Below are 17,188 nucleotides of genomic sequence, written 5' to 3'. Positions count from 1 at the left end.
TTGTAAGAACAATCATTGTTAAAATGTCAATACTACCCAAAGCAATCTGTACATTCAATGCAATCCCAATCAAAATAACAGCAGCATTCTTCACAGAACTAGAACAAACAATCCTAAACTTTGAGAGAACCACAAAAGATCGAGAACAACCAAAGTAAGGTTGAAAAAGAAAACCAGAGTTGGGGAGGCATCACAATCCCGGACTTTAGCCTGTACTACAAAGCTGGACTCCTCAAACGCACGGTATTAGCTCCAAACAAGCACAGAGGCCAATCGAATAGAACAGAGAACCCAGAAATGGGCCCACAGATGTGTGGCCAACTAAGCTCCAACAAAGCAGGAAAGAGTAGCCAATGCAAAAAAGACAGTCTCTTTAGCTAATGGTGCTGGGAGAACTGGACAGCAACATGCACAAGAGTGAACCTGGACCATTTTCTTACACCTTACACAAACATAAACTCCAATGCATGAAAAAGCTAACCGTGAGACAGGAAACCATCAAAATCCTAGAGGAGAAAACAGGCAACCACCTCTCTGACCTCTGCTGCAGCAATTACTTACTTGAGCCAAAGGCTCAAATTACTTACTTACTTTCAGAGGCAAGGGAAATAAAAGCAAAAGTGAACTTTTGGGACCTCATCAAGATACTAAGCTGCCACACAGCAAAGGCAACAATCAACAAACCTTAAAGGCAACCGACGGAATGGGAGAAGATATGTATTTGCAAATGGCATATCACATAAAGGGTTAGGATAAAAAAGTCTATAAAGAACTTGCCAAACTCAACACCTGAAAACCAAGTAAGCGAAGAAAGGGGCAGAGGACGTGAATAGACACTTTTCCAAAGGAGACATCCAGATGACCAACGGACACATGCAAAGATGCTCAACATCACGCATCATCCAGAAAATACAAATCAAACCCCACTGGGATACCACCTCAATCGGTCAGAGTCTGGTGGTGACATTCACAACTCCGGAAATAACAGATGTTGGCGAGGATGTGGTGAAACGGGAACCCTCTTGCACTGTTGGTGGCAATGCAAACTGGTGCAGCCGCTCTGGAAAACAGTGTGGAGGTTCCTCAAAAAATTAAAAATAGAATTACCCTACAACCCAGCAACAGCACTATTAGGCATTTATCCAAAGGATACAGGAGTGCTGATTTGTAAGGGCACATGTACCCCAGAGTTGATAGCAGTTCTATCAACAATTGCCACATTATGGAAAGAGCCTAAATGTCCATCAACTCATGAATGGCTAAAGAAAAGGTGGTGGTCTATATACAATGGAATAATACGACTCAGCGATGAAAAAGAATGGAATCTTGCCATTTGCAACACTGTGGAAGCAACTGGAAGGTATGATGCTAAGTGAAATAAGTCGGTCAAGAGAAAGATATCGTATGTTTTCACTCATATGTGGAATTTGAAAACTTCACACAAGACCATAGGGGAAGGGAAAGAAAAAATAGTTACAAATACCTAGAGGGAGGCAAACCATATGACGCTGTTAAAAGAGAGAACAAGCTGAGGGTTGATGGGGATGGGGAGTTAAATGGGTGGAAAAAAGGGATGGTGGGCATTGAGAAGGGCACATGATGGAATGAGCCTTGGGGTTATCCAGAAGTGATGAATCACAGGAATCTACTCCCGAAGCCAAAACTACACTGTACACACTATATATTACATAACTGGACACTAAATTGTCAAATAATAAAAATAAAGAATAAATAAAGAATAATAATGAAAACAGGGGAGGGGTGCCTGGGTGGCTCAGTCAGTGAAGTCTCTGAATTTGGCTCACGTCATGAGCTCTTGGTTCATGAGTTCAAGCCCCCATTAGGCTCTCTGCTGTCAGCACAGAGCCTGCTTTGGATCCTCTGTCCCCCTCTCCCTACCCCTCCCCTTCTCCCTCACTTTCTCTCTCTCAAAAATAAACAAACACTAAAAACATTTTTAAAGAGTAAAAATAATACAATAACAAATGCAGGGGGAAAAAAACATGAGATTCAAGATTTCAACTCTATATTTCAACATTAGTTTTAAGGATGTAAAATATGCTTTTACTAATAGAGACAAATATTCATTTCTGTAATGAATGGCATTAAGAGTCATAAAATGTTTTAACTGTGAAACACTAATTCAGGATTTTATATGAATACTGCTTTTAAAAATTAATCTTGGGACACCTGGGTGTCTCAGTCAGTTGGGCGTCCAACTCTTAGTTTCAGCTCGAGTCATGATCCCAAGGCCGTGGGATCAACCCCTGCGTCAGGTCCACACGAAGCATGGAGTCGGCTTGCGATTCATATGCTCCCTCACTCTCTCTCAAGAATCAACATTAAAAAAAATAGTAAAACAAACAAAAATATTAATCTTAAGGCACAAGATTTAAAGTATAGAAGAGAAATACAGGATTACAGAATTTTGAGCCATTTTCCAGAACTACCATGAAGTCTAATAAAAATATAAAAACCGATTTAAAATTTCATATAGTTTTATTATTCCACTGGGAACAGCATATGAAGAGCTCTAATTTCCTATCTACACCATATTGGAAGGTAGTTAAGGACCCGAGAAGGAATCTAGCATAAGCAACTAATATGTTTATGATCATCCAATTTGAAGATTTTAAAGTCTTCAAATACATGTGTGATTATCAAGGAAGACTGAACATTCCCAGGAAGAAAGAAGAAAGGGACTAAAAAAAAAATCTACTCAGCAGTCTTTCTCAGTTTTAGACATGAAAGAATTTACATGCTAAATTGAAAAACTATGAATACTAAAGTTTCCCCTGAATAATATAAAATGTATCTTGCGGTGCCTGGGGGACTCAGTCAGCTAAGCATCTGACTTCAGCTCAGGTCTTGATCGCATGGTTCCTGAGCTCGAGCCCGCGTGTCAGGCTCTGTGCTGACAGCTCAGAGCCTGAAGCCTGCTTCAGATTCTGTGTCTCCCTCTCTATGTGCCCTTCCCCCGCTCATGCTCCATCTCTCTCAAAAATAAATAAATATTGTTTTAAAAATGTATCTATTGTCGGAAATCTTCAAAAAAGTAAAAATCATCTCCTACAAAGAATTTTGCATACTTTCTTGGAAACCTTTCCTGCCTTATGATTCTGTCATGACAAAGAGTTCATATTAGACAAAAATTTATACATGTTGAGTTCATTCATTTGGTATGTGTGCGTGTGTCTATTCTATGTAGATACTATTAAAAAAAGAGTGGCACCTGGGTGGCTCAGCTGGTTAAGCGTCCAACTTGATTTTGGCTCAGGTTATTCAAGCTCTGTGTCAGGTTTGACACTAGCAGCACAGAGCCTGCTTAGGATTCTCTCTCTCTCTCTCTCTCTCTCTCTCTGCCTCTGCTCACTCTCTCTCTCTGCCTCTGTCTCAATCTCTCTCTCTCTCTCTCAAAATAGATAAACAGTTGAAAACTTAAAATTAAAAAAAGATAATTCAGAATGCAGAAAACCTATTTTATATATATATTTTTTCAGAGTGTGTCAGCTTAAGTGGCACCTGGGTGGCTCAGGCAGTTAAGCATCTTGATTTGGGCTCAGGTCATCATCTCGCAAACCGGTTTGTGAGTCTGAGCTATGCGTCGAGCTCTGTGCTGACAATGAAGAGCCTGTTTGGGATTCTCTATGTCTCTACCCTCTCTTCCTGTCCCTACCCTGCTTGCTCTCTCTCTCAAAATAAATAAATAAGCTAAAAACAAACAAAAAAAAAACAAATTCAGTGTTGCAGCTTCAAATTTAGTTTTTCATTTCACGGATAAAGAACCTTATTTACATCACCAGAAATTTTACTTAATGAAAAGAATAAATGTTTATTTCCTCTCTTTCTACTCAAAAAGACCTAAAATATACCAAGATTATACCACACACTAAGTTACCTTAGAACCCCCAAAAAGACAATAGCCAAAAATTGAAAATTCACAATCAACCTGGTATGGCCTAAAACAGATTTCACTTTGCATTCCTTAGAAACACAGGTTTTGCTAAACTGAATCTAGGATATCACCTTTATTAAACTGAAACATAAGGGCAAAAATTTCTTCCAGTTCTTCACAGAAATCAGCTGTAAGTTATTCAGAACAGTCTAAGCATTTTTTTTTTTTTTGTTACCTGGCTTTTTTTTTTTCTTAATTTGCACTTAAAATATTTCCTCCCACATTTTATAATTTAAAGAGCATCTGCTCTGCCTTAATCCCACTATTGCTGCTGTGATTTTATGCTACTTTCTCTCAACTCTTCATACTTTAAGTTCCTCTCGCCCCTCTAAAATGAATTCTTCCCTTTCACCCCCCTCCCCATCTTCATATGCATTGAGCTATTCTTTCCAGCTGCCTTCTCCTTCTTTGCTTCCATAAAGGCATACCCGAGAATTGTCTACTCCCACCAAACTTTCTAAATGTCAATCCTGCACCTTCCTCTCTGTTGTCATTACACTGATTTCTATTATGATCTTGAGGACTTCCATTTATTCTTAAGATTCTTTTCATCATTATAAGGAGCAAGAGGATGGTATGGGGTGGGGGCAGTATAAAACAAAACAACTTACCTTTGCAAGACCAAGGACAGCTAACGTCTTGAAAGAAGGCTTCAGAAGAGATTTAGATGATGGTAAAACAGGAAGACGATCACCATAAACTCTGGCTGGTGTTTTGGAAAGAGTTTCAGCCATATCTTAATTTTCAGAATCAGGATTGTTGTCCACAGATAAAGTTCCACCTTCTGGTTTCACAGTGCCACGTTTTGCTCTCACTTAGTAGAAAACAAAGTAAAGAGGACATGAAAATATCTGTAACTTCAAATTAGTGAATAACACAAGAATGGACAAGAATTAGTGAATCATACAAGTCTTCCAATAGCTTACTGTTTTTAATGAATTGCCAAGAAGAATGCAGTAGCTTTGCTACACGTGGTTTCGGGACATTCTAGAATAGAATTAATAGCTTTAAGGATTATAAGAATCCAATTCAATAAAATCATTGTAATATTCACCATTACCAAATGAGCACCATTACACAAGGAACACAGGCTTTGGAATCATTCAAATGTAGATTCACATCTCAGTTATGCCATTTACTATTTATTACCAGTCTCCATTTTTTCATATGGTGAGGATTACAAGACATCTCATAGGTAGTCTCAAAATGTTACTCGCCGTACCTGTAACTGATTAATATCGGGTAAATGCTTTACCAAAGTAATCTCAGATAAACATTAAACCCTAGGTAATTGAAAGCATGTTGAAAAACTAACACTAAGAAATTTAAATATGTTATCTTGTGAAGTGTTTGCATGATTTAGACTGGTATGAAGTATCTCTTGTGAGAGTAAATATACAAACTTACTCTTCAGTGGTATCTTATGTTGGTAAGTTGGAACTGCAAACAGTTTAAGTGGCTTCTGTTTCTCAAAACACTAAAGAAAATATGACTGTTCAAATGTAGCTCCTTCTGGGATGCCTGGGTGGCTCAGTCAGTTAGGTGACCCACTTTTGATTTCAGCTGAGGTCATGAACTCACTGTTAGTTGGGTTCAAGCCACACAACAGACTCTGTGCTGACAGTGCAGTACCTGCTTGAGATTCCCTCCTTCCCTCTCTGCCCCTCCCTACTAGCACTTGCTCATTCTCTCTCTCTCTCCCTCCCTTTCCAGGAGAAAAACAAACATTACAAAAACATTTAGCTCAGCTCCTTCCAAGAAAGAGGAAAAAAGAGTAATAAACCTTGTGGGGCAATAAGTCATGGATGAAACCACACACAGACAGTAGAATTCCATAACCTATATGTCGACAACAGAGTTGACAGAAAGTGATGTACTAAAAGAACAGACACTAAAGAAATGTTTTCTGCAAGGAAATATTAGGGTAGGGGTAAACCATGAAAAAAAAAAAAGCATGGTGGGGGGAACACGTAGGTGGCTCAGTCAGTTCAGCGTCCAACTTCAGCTCATGAGTCATGATCTCACAGTTTGTGGGTTTGAGACCCATGTTGAGCTCTGTGTTGACAGCTGGGAGCCTGGAGCCTGCTTTGGATTCTGTGTCTCCCTCTGTCTCTGCCCCTAACCTGCTTGCACTCTGTCTCTCTCTCTCCCTCCAAAATAAATAAACTTTAAAAAACATCAAAAATAACTTAAAAACCATGGGGGGAGAAGAGGAAAAAGGAAAAAAAATAAAACATGAGCAATCAATCAAGCATGAGATTAACACAAGGGAGAAAAGGAGAAATGTGAGCAAAATAAGTTAAGTGGAAACAACATACACTTTTTAACGGGTACATAAGTAGGATTGGGAATATACTATGAACAATAGTCTTTTTTAAACCTTTTAAAGATATATATATATATATATATATATATATATATATATATATATATATACTATACATAAAACAGAGGCTTTGATTCACAGTATGTCTCTAATAATACTGACTTTTATCACTCTACAGTTATCTGCTTACAAATACTGTAATAAAGAATGTAAGTTTTTTCACTATAAAAAAATGTTCAATTCCTGGCATCTATCCCTTCCAAAAAGCTATGAATTATTACTAGACTAACAAAAGAACGGAAAAAGAAAGGTTCTTAACACATCAACTTTCACTATGGAAAAAGAATTGGGAATGAGAATTCTAGGAAGAAATGGGAACCTTCAAAGGATGTATGTAATGGGACACAGATGGGGTTACACAAACAAAGGCTGAGGATTTTTCTCTGCAATTCTAAGCTCACATTGGGAGGATACTAAGAATATACTGTAACCTTCTTCCGTATGTAACTCCTGATTTCCTCAATAGAATTCATTTGCGTTTTTACGTATTAAACACTAAAACGGAATATAAACTGAAGCCTGACTTTTTAAATTCACATATTTAATTGTGATATATCATGCGTATTTCATTGCTTTTCAAACTCCATTCTACGGAATTCCATTTCCCTACTCATTTATTCACATTCAAAAACTGACATTGCTTCTTCCAAGCAAGACTTTATTCTAGGAGCTCCAGAAGTCAAACAAGTATGTTCCTAACCTCCAGTAGCTTATAATGATTTAGGGGTTTTGAAATGAATATTTAAATAAATATCAGATGTCTGAAAGTTTAAATTTTAGAATCTGACACAAGAACTAGGAGGAGATATTTTTAAAAGCTAGAATAGGAAAGACTTCTGAAATTAGAAATTTGACAACTTGGCTATGAAGAGCCTCTGCTCATAGAGCTACTCTTTTCAGCAAAATACGTATCCTGCAGGGAGATGCACAATTTTAACTTACTCTTCGTGGAGTTATTTCAAAACTACAGGGAAACACCTTTGTGAGGTAAATGTTGAGAAATAATGTAAACATCTAACTTTCTACATTTTCTAATATTATTTTAGTCTAAATGTAGAACAAAGGATAGAGCCAAAGGAAAATCCTGTATCTCGCCAAAATAAAACTTGCCCGGGGTGGGGGCAACCTACAATAGATACTTGGACCCAATAAGATTTCATTTAGGCATGAGTATTATCAGTCATGTTACTATCACAGTAAGAATCCTTATCCTTAACCAAATGTCATATTTCCTCCATTATGGGAAAGCATTTCCCAATATAATTTGACGGTCATTATATATTTTCCAGCCCATTCTTTTATCAGCCTCCACCTGTAGGATTTACCAAGGTACAACAAAACAAAACAAAACATTCAACGCGTCATGTATCTGTAAAATGGTTTGTTCTTGCTAACTTTCCATGACACACATAAAATGATGATACACAGTCTCCTCTTAAATTTTCAGAGTAAATAAGGGAGAAAACTCAATTCAGAGCAGGAAAGTGAGTTTCACAGGAGGGTACTTTACCTTGGTACCAAAATCTAAGTCTTGGCTAGCTGATGTAGACCATGAATCATCAGGACCAGGTTTGTCTGAAAGCCTTTAGAGCAAAAATATACAGCAAAAACATGTTCATTTATTTAAAAACAAAATTTCAAAAATTAAGTGAAAGTTCAGCTATCTGTTTATTAAACAAAATTTCTTGGTATAATTAAAGGTGGCCTCTGGCTTTTTCATTAAGTTTTATTTTAATTCCAGTAATAGTAACATCCAGGGTTATTTTAGTTTATTAATATAGTGATTCACCAACTACATACTCACCCCGTGCTCATCATGACAAGTGAACTCCTTCATCCCCATCACCTCTTTCACCACTCCCACCACTCACCTCCTCTCTGGGAACCATCTGTTTGTTCTCTGCAGTTAAGAGCCTATTTCTTGGTTTGTCTCTCCCTTTTTTTTCTCCCTCTGATCAATTGTTGTTTCTTAAGTGCTACATGAGTAAAATCATATGGTATTTCTCTTTCCCTGAATTTGCTTACCATACTACTCTCGGGTTCCATCCAGGTGATTGCAAATGGCAAGATTTCATTGATTCATGGCTCAGGAATATTCCAGTGTGTGTGTGTGTGTGTGTGTGTGTGTGTGTGTGTATGGATTACGCATACACACACACATACATACATACAGGACAACTTTGTTCACTCATTTGTCAATGGACACTTGTGCTGGCTATTGGAAATAATGCTGCAGTAAACACAGGGGTGCGTGTGTCCCATGCAATTCGTGTTTTTGTATTCTTTTGGGTAGTATCCAGTAGTGCAATTACTGGATCATAGGAGAGTTCTGTTTTTAATTTTTTGAGGAACCTCCATACTGTTTTCCACAGGGGCTGCACGTATTTGCATTTCCACCAACAGTGCAAGAGGTTTCCTTTGTCTCCACATCCTCGCAAACACTTGCTTCTTGTGTCTTGGAGTGTAACCATTCTGACAGGTGTGACATGGTATCTCGTTGTAGTTTTGGGGAGCATCTTTTCATGTGTCTGTTGACCATCTGTATGTTGTCTTTGGAAAAATGTCTGGTTATGTCTTCTGCTCATTTTGAACTGGGCTTTTTTGGAGGGGGGGATGTTGACTTGTATCAATTTTTTATATATTGTGGATACTAACACTTTACTGGATTTGCAAAACATTTGCAAATATGTTCTCCTATCCCAGAGCTTGCCTTTTAATTTTGACGGTTTCCTTCACTGTGCAAAAGCTTTGTGGGTTCATGTAGTCCCCATAGTTTATTCTTGCTTTATTTTCCTTGGCTCAGGAGACATAACTAGTAAAAGTTATTGTTGCTACAGCCAAAGTCAGAGAAATGACGGCCTGTGCTCTCTTCAAGGATTTTTTATGGTTTCAGGTCTCACACTTAGGTATTTAATTCATTTTGAGTTTATTTGTGTGTATGGTACAGAAATTGGTCCAGGTTCATGCTTTGGCATGTGGCTTGTCCGGTTTTCCCAACACCATTTGGTGAAGAGACTGCCTTTTCCTCACTGGATAGTCTTTCCTGTTTGTGGTAGATGAGCTGACCATACAGTGGTGGATTTAATTCTGGCTTATTGGTTCTATTCCATTGAGCTATGTGGCTATTTTTTACACCAGTACCCACCATACTGTTTGGATTACTACAGCTTTGAAATAAAACTTGAAAGCTGAGATTGCGATACCTCCAGGTTTCCTCTTTTTCAAAATTCTTTGGCCATTCAAGGTCTTTTGTGGTTCTATACAACGTTTAGGATTGTTTGTCTACCTCTGTGGCAAATGCCGTTGTTATGTTGACAGGGCTTGCATGACACCTGTAGATAGCTTTGGGTAGTGTAGACACTTTAAAAATATGTATTTTTCCCATCTATGAGCATTGTATGTCTTTCTCTTTCCGTCACCTTCAATTTCTTTCATAAGTGTTTTATGGTTTTCAGAGTATAGGTCTTTAAACATTTGGACCCTGTTAAAGAAATTGTGCTTTATATACACAATGGAGTACTATGTGGAAATGAGAAAGAATGAAATATGGCCCTTTGTAGCAACATGGATGGAACTGGAGAGTGTTATGCTAAGTGAAATAACCATACAGAGAAAGACAGATAACATACGGTTTCACTCTTATGTGGATCCTGAGAAACTTAACAGAAACCCATGGGGAAGGGGAAGGAAAAAAAAAAGAGGTTAGAGTGGAAGATAGCCAACTCATAAGAGACTCTTAAAAACTGAGAACAAACTGAGCGTCGATGGGGGTGGAAGGGAAGGGAGGGTGGGTGGTGAGTATTGAGAAGTGTACCTTTTGGGATGAGCACTGCGTGTTGGATGGAAACCAATATGACAACAAACTTCATATATTGAAAAAAAAACTTTAACTTCTCTATTTTGCCTCCACCTCTCCTAACCTGTGAAATCTCCAGGAAAGACCCAGTCTGAGTTTCCATAACCAAGTGTGACAGGCAGGGAATTCTCTGAAATGGTTGAAAATTATATCTATAAACGTTACCAGAATGACTTCTCACCTCACATCTGTCACAATGGCTCTGTTTCAACACACAGGAAACAACAAGGGTTGCTCAGGATGTGGAAAAAAAAACCCATGTGCACCGGTCATGGGATGTAAATTGGTATCGCCACAATGAAAGCCAGTAAGGAAGGGCCTCAACAAATTAAAAATACAAATACCATAGGATCCAGTAATTCCAATACTGGGTATTTATTTACCCAAGGGAAATGGAAATACTAATTTGAAAAGATATATGCACCCCTATCTTTATTATAGCATTATTTACAATAGGCAAGATATGGAAGCAACCCAAGTGTCCACCAACACATGAACAGACCACACACACACACACACACACACACACACACACACACACAAACACACAATGGAATACTACGCCGCTATAAAACAGAATGAGATCGTGCCATCTGAAACATCATGGATATACCTAGACGGTAGGAGGCTAAGTGAAATAAGTCAGACAGAGAAAGACAAATCCTATATGGCTTCATTTCATGTATAATCTAAAAAGGGGAACAAACGAACTGAGCAAAAGCAGAAACAGACCCATAAATGCAGAGATTTGACTCTTGCCAGAAGGGAGGGGAGGTGGGGGGATGGACAAAATGGGTGAAGGGGAGAGGGAAGTTCATGGTTCGAGTTATAGAATGAATAAATCACAAGGCTCAAAGGTACAGCATAGGGAAGCTAGTCAGTGGTATCGTAATAGCATCATACATTAACAGATGGGAGCTACCCTTATGGCGAGCATGATGGAACATCCAGAGTTGTTGCATCACATATTACATTGTGTGTCAGGTAGACCTCCATTTAAGTAAATATATCCAAGTTAAGGTTTCTATGTTATGAGTGGTAGTACTAACTAGAGATTAAAAGATTAAAAGTTCCCAAGGACAACTTTGTTCCTACACTGGTCTTGCCTTATTTAGGTCCATAATAACTGGCAAGACCTTCCAAGCCTTCAGGGGCATTCAGCTACCCAAGGAGAGAGACTGCGATCCAAATGGTCCTGGTAGTTGTGCCTCTATTTCTTTATACGCTGCCTGAATATTTTCTTCCCTATGAGCTCCCACTCCTACATCACTCTTTGGCACGGTTCTGTGGCATTCCCCAACCTTTCAATCTTTAGTCTATGAAGGCACAGACTCCTACAACAAGGATGGGCTCAAATGACCGAGGGTAGGAGCCATGTCCTGCTCCTGGAGAACAAGATAATTGGGAGTGTCAGTCATCCACACAGTCACCTCAACATAGGCATGTTATCACCGATCCAGATGAAGCTCCCTTACTGATATGACAAGTCAGTCCTACCCCTGCCCAGCCCTACAGGTACATGGGAAGGGCATCATGGATTTAGGAAAAGAGGTGAGTGAGGAGAAAGCTTGCCTTGGGCCATAAATCTCTGTAGTTCAGAATCTCCACCCCCCACCCGCAATTCCTTCAGAGGATCTAAGCCATCCTCCCTCAGTTGGGGTGGAAGTAGGGGATATCATATTTCTATTTGCTGTAAACAGACTCTTCCCAGCAGCTTAAGTGATTTTTAATCTCTCTCATCAGAAAATCTGAGGTATACTCGCACCTTCAATGAAACCAACACACACAAAAGCAGAAACCTGGTGAGGACACTCTTGAACTCTCTATTTGAATATGCTATTCTAAACAACTCCCCTAATCCTAGGTCCTTCATTCCTGTCATTCACCTTTATCTCACTTGGCATAAACCCCCATATTCTGACATCTTTTCTAAAACTCTTAGTCCTATCCAACTCAGTGTTGTTCTTATTGAAACCCGGTCTCCTCTGCTAATTCGATTCTTACCCTCCGTCATTGTATTCATTAGACCCACTTCCCAGCTTTCTATTATTAAAACATTTGCCTGCAAGATGAAGACAAAAAACAAAGAAAGAAAGGAAGTAAAGAAAAAAAGAAAAGAACCCAAATTTAAATCTCATTTCTGTTCACTTATCATATCAAACTAGGTCACTTCAATCTCTTTTGAGTTTCAAATTCTCCATGGAAACAACCATTGGGCAAGGAGGTTAAACATATGTTGAAGTACCAGAGGGTATTGTGATGAATTAATCTCTGAGGTTCACTAAATCTTGAGATTCTAAGTGCTTTTGATTTGGCCTCTGGAAAAATAGAGAGTCCTTAGCTGGCACAATAGGAAAAATTAATGGAAAAAAATACCAAGAAAACCAGGGAAGAAAGTAAAAAGGCAAAAACACAGTATAGAAAAATCATGGGGGAAAAAATCTCCAAAAAAAGAAAAAGCTTCCTAGAACTGGTTAAGCGTACTAGCCCAAAGGGAAACCAGCCTGGGAACTTAGGCAACAGAGAATTATACAGCAATATCCTCGAAATAGAGGCTGAATTTAATTAACGTAACATGGTCTACAAGTAGATATCCTTCCCTTACAGAAAACTCATTTGTCTCAAGAAGAGGAGATATTACGACATCTAAGGATATGCCTGACTTGATCTTGCTTATTATGTAAAAGCCGTGACACCATGGCCATAGCTGACATCCACCCTAAAATCTCGGATGGTAAAAACAAGGGATTTGTTACCACTGCACTAATTACTTTTGTTAGCACTACTGGTCAAATATATAAGGCCAAATGCTTGGACTAACCTGGGTTCTTGAGAAAACCCTAAATTAGAGTTCCAACACCATTACCTTTGACATTCTGAGTTGATCTGCCCTAGGATCTGTATCTTCATCTCAGTGCTGCTGAGGAACCAGAGAATGGATGTGGAAGCTACACCAGCTGACGGGCAAACCCCTCAGTTACTCAGTAACTATGGAATCATGGGTTGAGTAATCAACCTCCCTGAACCACAGTTGCCAATGTAATAAAAAGTAGGCTACAATAACACAGATACTTTGCAAATCTATGCAATGACTGTATAACATAACAGATGTTATGCATAGGATATAGTGTGTAGTCCAGGGTAGAACACTCAACAACTGCTTTTTTTCTCTGCGTTCCCGTAGGAAACACGTAATTTTCAGTCCTTTCCTTTCCTTTCCTTTCCTTTCCTTTCCTTTCCTTTCCTTTCCTAATTTTCTGTTTCATTTCATTTCATTCCTTTATACTTTGAGAGTGAGTGCACACAGAAGGAGGGAATGATATCCCAAGTAGGCTGTCAGTGTAAAACCCGACGTGGGGCTTGAACTCACAAACCTGAGTTGAAATCAAGAGTCACACCCTTAACCGACTGAGCCCCCAGGTGCCCCAACAAATGTAATTTTTACAAATCCATAAAAATCCTACCTGGATATAGAGTCTTCCTCAGCATTCTTATCTGCTCCTAAAGAAGAAAGCAAAATACATGTTAAATCAACAATCGAAAAATAGAGGAAATTACAAGTGTACGGCTTATGATTTGTCAAAAAGTATTGCTTTGGGACCACACCTGGAAACCACACTACACTGAATGGTTATTTTACTATTGGTAGGCTTAAAGCACTAAGAAATCTTACTTTCTCCTGTATACTGACCAAAAGCAAGAATAAGTTTTATCGGAATTTGACACCTACAGGTGAACTGATGTTTACAATGACCATCACTGACCGACTCTATGACACTGGAGGCAAATGGTATCGTTAGGAGAATGATGATCATAAGCTGACAATGTCAAACTGACACTAGCATGATTTTTCTTGACCTCCACTATGAGAGGAGTTAAAAGAGAGTATGTTTACTTTGCAGTCACACGGCAAAACTTCCCCAGCGCTTCAGTAGAGACTGTTCAGATTTAGGATGAAACACCCCCTCACAAAGTGGGCTCTATAGAGCTAGAGCTCTATAGCTATTGTACCTTGCTGCATGGCAAAACCATAGCAAACAGACTCTCCCTGGCCTTATTTCCAATGGCAAGGTAAGTAAGAAGGATTTGGCATTCCAGTTTGATAAAGTTCTAACCTCTTGAGACTATCTCCTTCCATTTCTAGAGAGTCTAACTAGACCCACCGTACATCACAGAGGAGGATGATCCCAATGTAAGTGCTGTGTAGTGGTTCATGATGTCATTTTTCTCAACCCTCCCCATTAGGTGACACACATCTAGAGAAATCATGCTTTTTTCATGGAAAGCAGAGGTCATCAGATCCTCTACTGATCAACAACTAAACAAAACAAAGGGCAAAGAATATCTTGAATGCCTACATTCAATTACCGGGGAATTTTAATTTTCTAAACATTCAAAGATATCCGCTGTATGATTCTTACTATATGACACTCTGGAAAGAGCAAGACTATGGAGGTAAGGGTTGGGGTGAATGTAGGAATAAAGGGGCACAGCACAGAGGACTTTTAAGGCAGTGAAACTCTTTCACACGATACCACAAAGGTGGATTCACATCATTACACATTTGTGAAAACTCATAGAATGTATAACACCAAGGCTGAACACTAATGAAAATTAGAGACTTGGCCTGAAAATGATGAGTTAGTGTCATATAAAATGTATCACAGTTCGCAGGGTGCCTGGGTGGCTCAGTGGTTCAGCGTCCAAGTCTGGATGTGAGCTCAGGTGATGATGTCACAGTTCATTGGATCAAGTCCTGCATCAGGCTCTGTGCTGACAGCACAGGATTCTTTCTCCCTTCTCTCTCTGCCCCTTTGATGCTCACACACATGCATGCTCTCTCGCTCAAAATTAAACAAAGGAATGAAAAAATATACTACTAAAATGGACCACTGTCGTGCAAGATGTTGACAACAACAGGGGAGGATAGGCATGTACGGGAGCATGGTACGGTATATGGAGACTCTCTGTACTTTCTATTATATTTTGTTGTGAACTTAAAACTGCTGTGAAAAATAAGGCTTATTAAATGTATAAAACAACAACAACAACAACAAAACACGGTATCCATTGAAGCTACTCTTTGCATATATTAACACATGATACAGTCACCTTAAAAATTAAGGTAGAGATCAAAGTAACACAATATGGAGACTCTCTCCCATATGGAAGTATATGAAAATACATAAAGCAATACACAAAAATACAAAAGTTATTCATATACTTAGGCGAGAAAACAATTGGTGAATATGATCAAATATCTTATAACTATAAACAGGGATTGAGCACTATATGAATCAAACCTGGGTTTTCCATATAATTAAGAGATTTTATTCTAATTTTAAATCCAAAATCATTATGTTGATCGTATCTTAGAATCATAATGAAAACTTAATCACATGAAAAAAGATTATAACGACCTAATATTGCCTTAGTAATTTTTGTACAAATACCTACTTCATATGGATGATGAAACTGAAAGCAGTACCATGGTAACCATCATATTACTTGCTAGTAAAATAAAATTTGAAGACACCACCAAAAATGACGTCAGGGCTATAATTCCTATGCAGAACAGATTTCATCCAGCAGGCCAAAGATGGCTACCCTCAGAACATCCTACTTGAATGACTGGCCCTTGGTGGTTCCCTGGGATCTTGGATTTCAGGAGGGTTCCCACCATTCCCTAGCTGCTTAAGAGTGGCTCACTCTGCCTAAGTGCTGGTACAATCAATGTGCTTAAGGCCGTACACTTGATTTCCTTGGTGGAAACCTGGAATTTTGGGACATGCTAAGGAGAAGATGCCTATGTGATTAGCATTTGATGAAAACCTCAGGCACTGAGTATCCATAAGCCTCGTACTGGCAGACAATATTTTACTTGTGCTGTCCTAATTTGATGTTGGAGGAATTAAGCACATCCTGCTAACTCCATAGAGAAAGGATTCCTGGAAGCCTGTGCTTGGTCTCCTCTGGACTTCACCCCATGCACCTTTTCTCTGTGCTGAGTGGCCTTTCTAGCCTGTCCCCATACCAAACCACAGGCATGAGTACAACTATATGCTGAGGTCTGGGAGTTCTTCTGGTCAATAATCAAATCTGGGTGTCGTTGGGATGCCTCTAACACAACGGCGTTATATGAATCTTTTATTATTTGGGTTGATGTGTTACACATGGTTACAGTCAGAAGGCTATGTCACAGAATATCTTTCTTGGAAAATCTTTTTCTTGGTATTTGCCTTGAAAATTCCTACATTCCTTTATATCCATTTGAAGAAAGGTTTAAAAAGAATAGATGAAATCATGATGTCAGAATGTGTGAAACAAGCAACAATCCTATTTTACTCAGAAGGAAAAAAAAAAGAGAATCCTGGTGGTTGCCACTATGTTCTACCATATACAAGTTCCTCTCAAATATGAAAAATTAGTTAATTTTCTCCAACTAACTAGGACTTAGTTCACTTTTCTGGCAGACTGGAATCAAAAGAAGTAACAGGGACTGTTCTAGAAAAAACAGAACTATCAGACCCAGTATAAAAACATGCTACTGATTATAGTTTTTTGTTTGTTTCGTTTCCTTAATTTCTTAGAAAACAGAGACAGGCACAAGGTGGTATCGCAGTGTGGTTTTGATTTGTATGGCCATCTGGATGTCTTCTTTGGAGTAGTGTCTATTCATGTCTTTTGCCCATTACTTCACTGGATTACTTGTGTTCCGGGTGTTGAGTTTGAGAAGTTCTTTGTAGATTTTGGATACTAACCCTTTATCTGATATGTCATTTGCAAATACCTTCTCCCATTCTGTCGGTTGCCTTTTAGTTTTCCTGATTGTTTCCTTCGCTGTGTAGAAGCTTTTTATTTTGATGAGGTCCCCCTAGTTCATTTTTGCCTTTGTTTCCCTTGCCTCCGGAGACGTTTTGATTAAGAAGTTGCTGTAGGCAATATCAAAGAGGGTTTTGCCTGCTTTCTCCTCGAGGATTTTGATGGCTTC

At 38.8% G+C, this 17,188-nt stretch overlaps 1 protein-coding gene across 1 annotated transcript in view; it reads right to left on the bottom strand.

Moving 5' to 3' along the window:
- Nucleotides 1-7,878: 7,878 nt before the first annotated feature.
- The window catches only part of LOC132676182 (uncharacterized), a 55,075-nt gene continuing 45,765 nt past the window's right edge, over nucleotides 7,879-17,188 (bottom strand). Inside the window, exons 6-7 of the transcript XR_013557748.2 lie at nucleotides 13,662-13,698; nucleotides 7,879-7,924 (exon numbers count right to left, since the gene is read on the bottom strand). The gene's annotated coding sequence lies outside the window, so the exon portion shown is untranslated. The remainder of the gene's footprint in view (nucleotides 7,925-13,661; nucleotides 13,699-17,188) is intronic.

The sequence above is a fragment of the Panthera onca genome, chromosome A1 (assembly GCF_046562875.1).
Source record: "Panthera onca isolate mPanOnc1 chromosome A1, mPanOnc1 haplotype 2, whole genome shotgun sequence".
NCBI classification, from domain to species: Eukaryota; Metazoa; Chordata; class Mammalia; order Carnivora; family Felidae; genus Panthera; species Panthera onca.
This window is presented reverse-complemented; position numbering and strand designations above follow the sequence as displayed.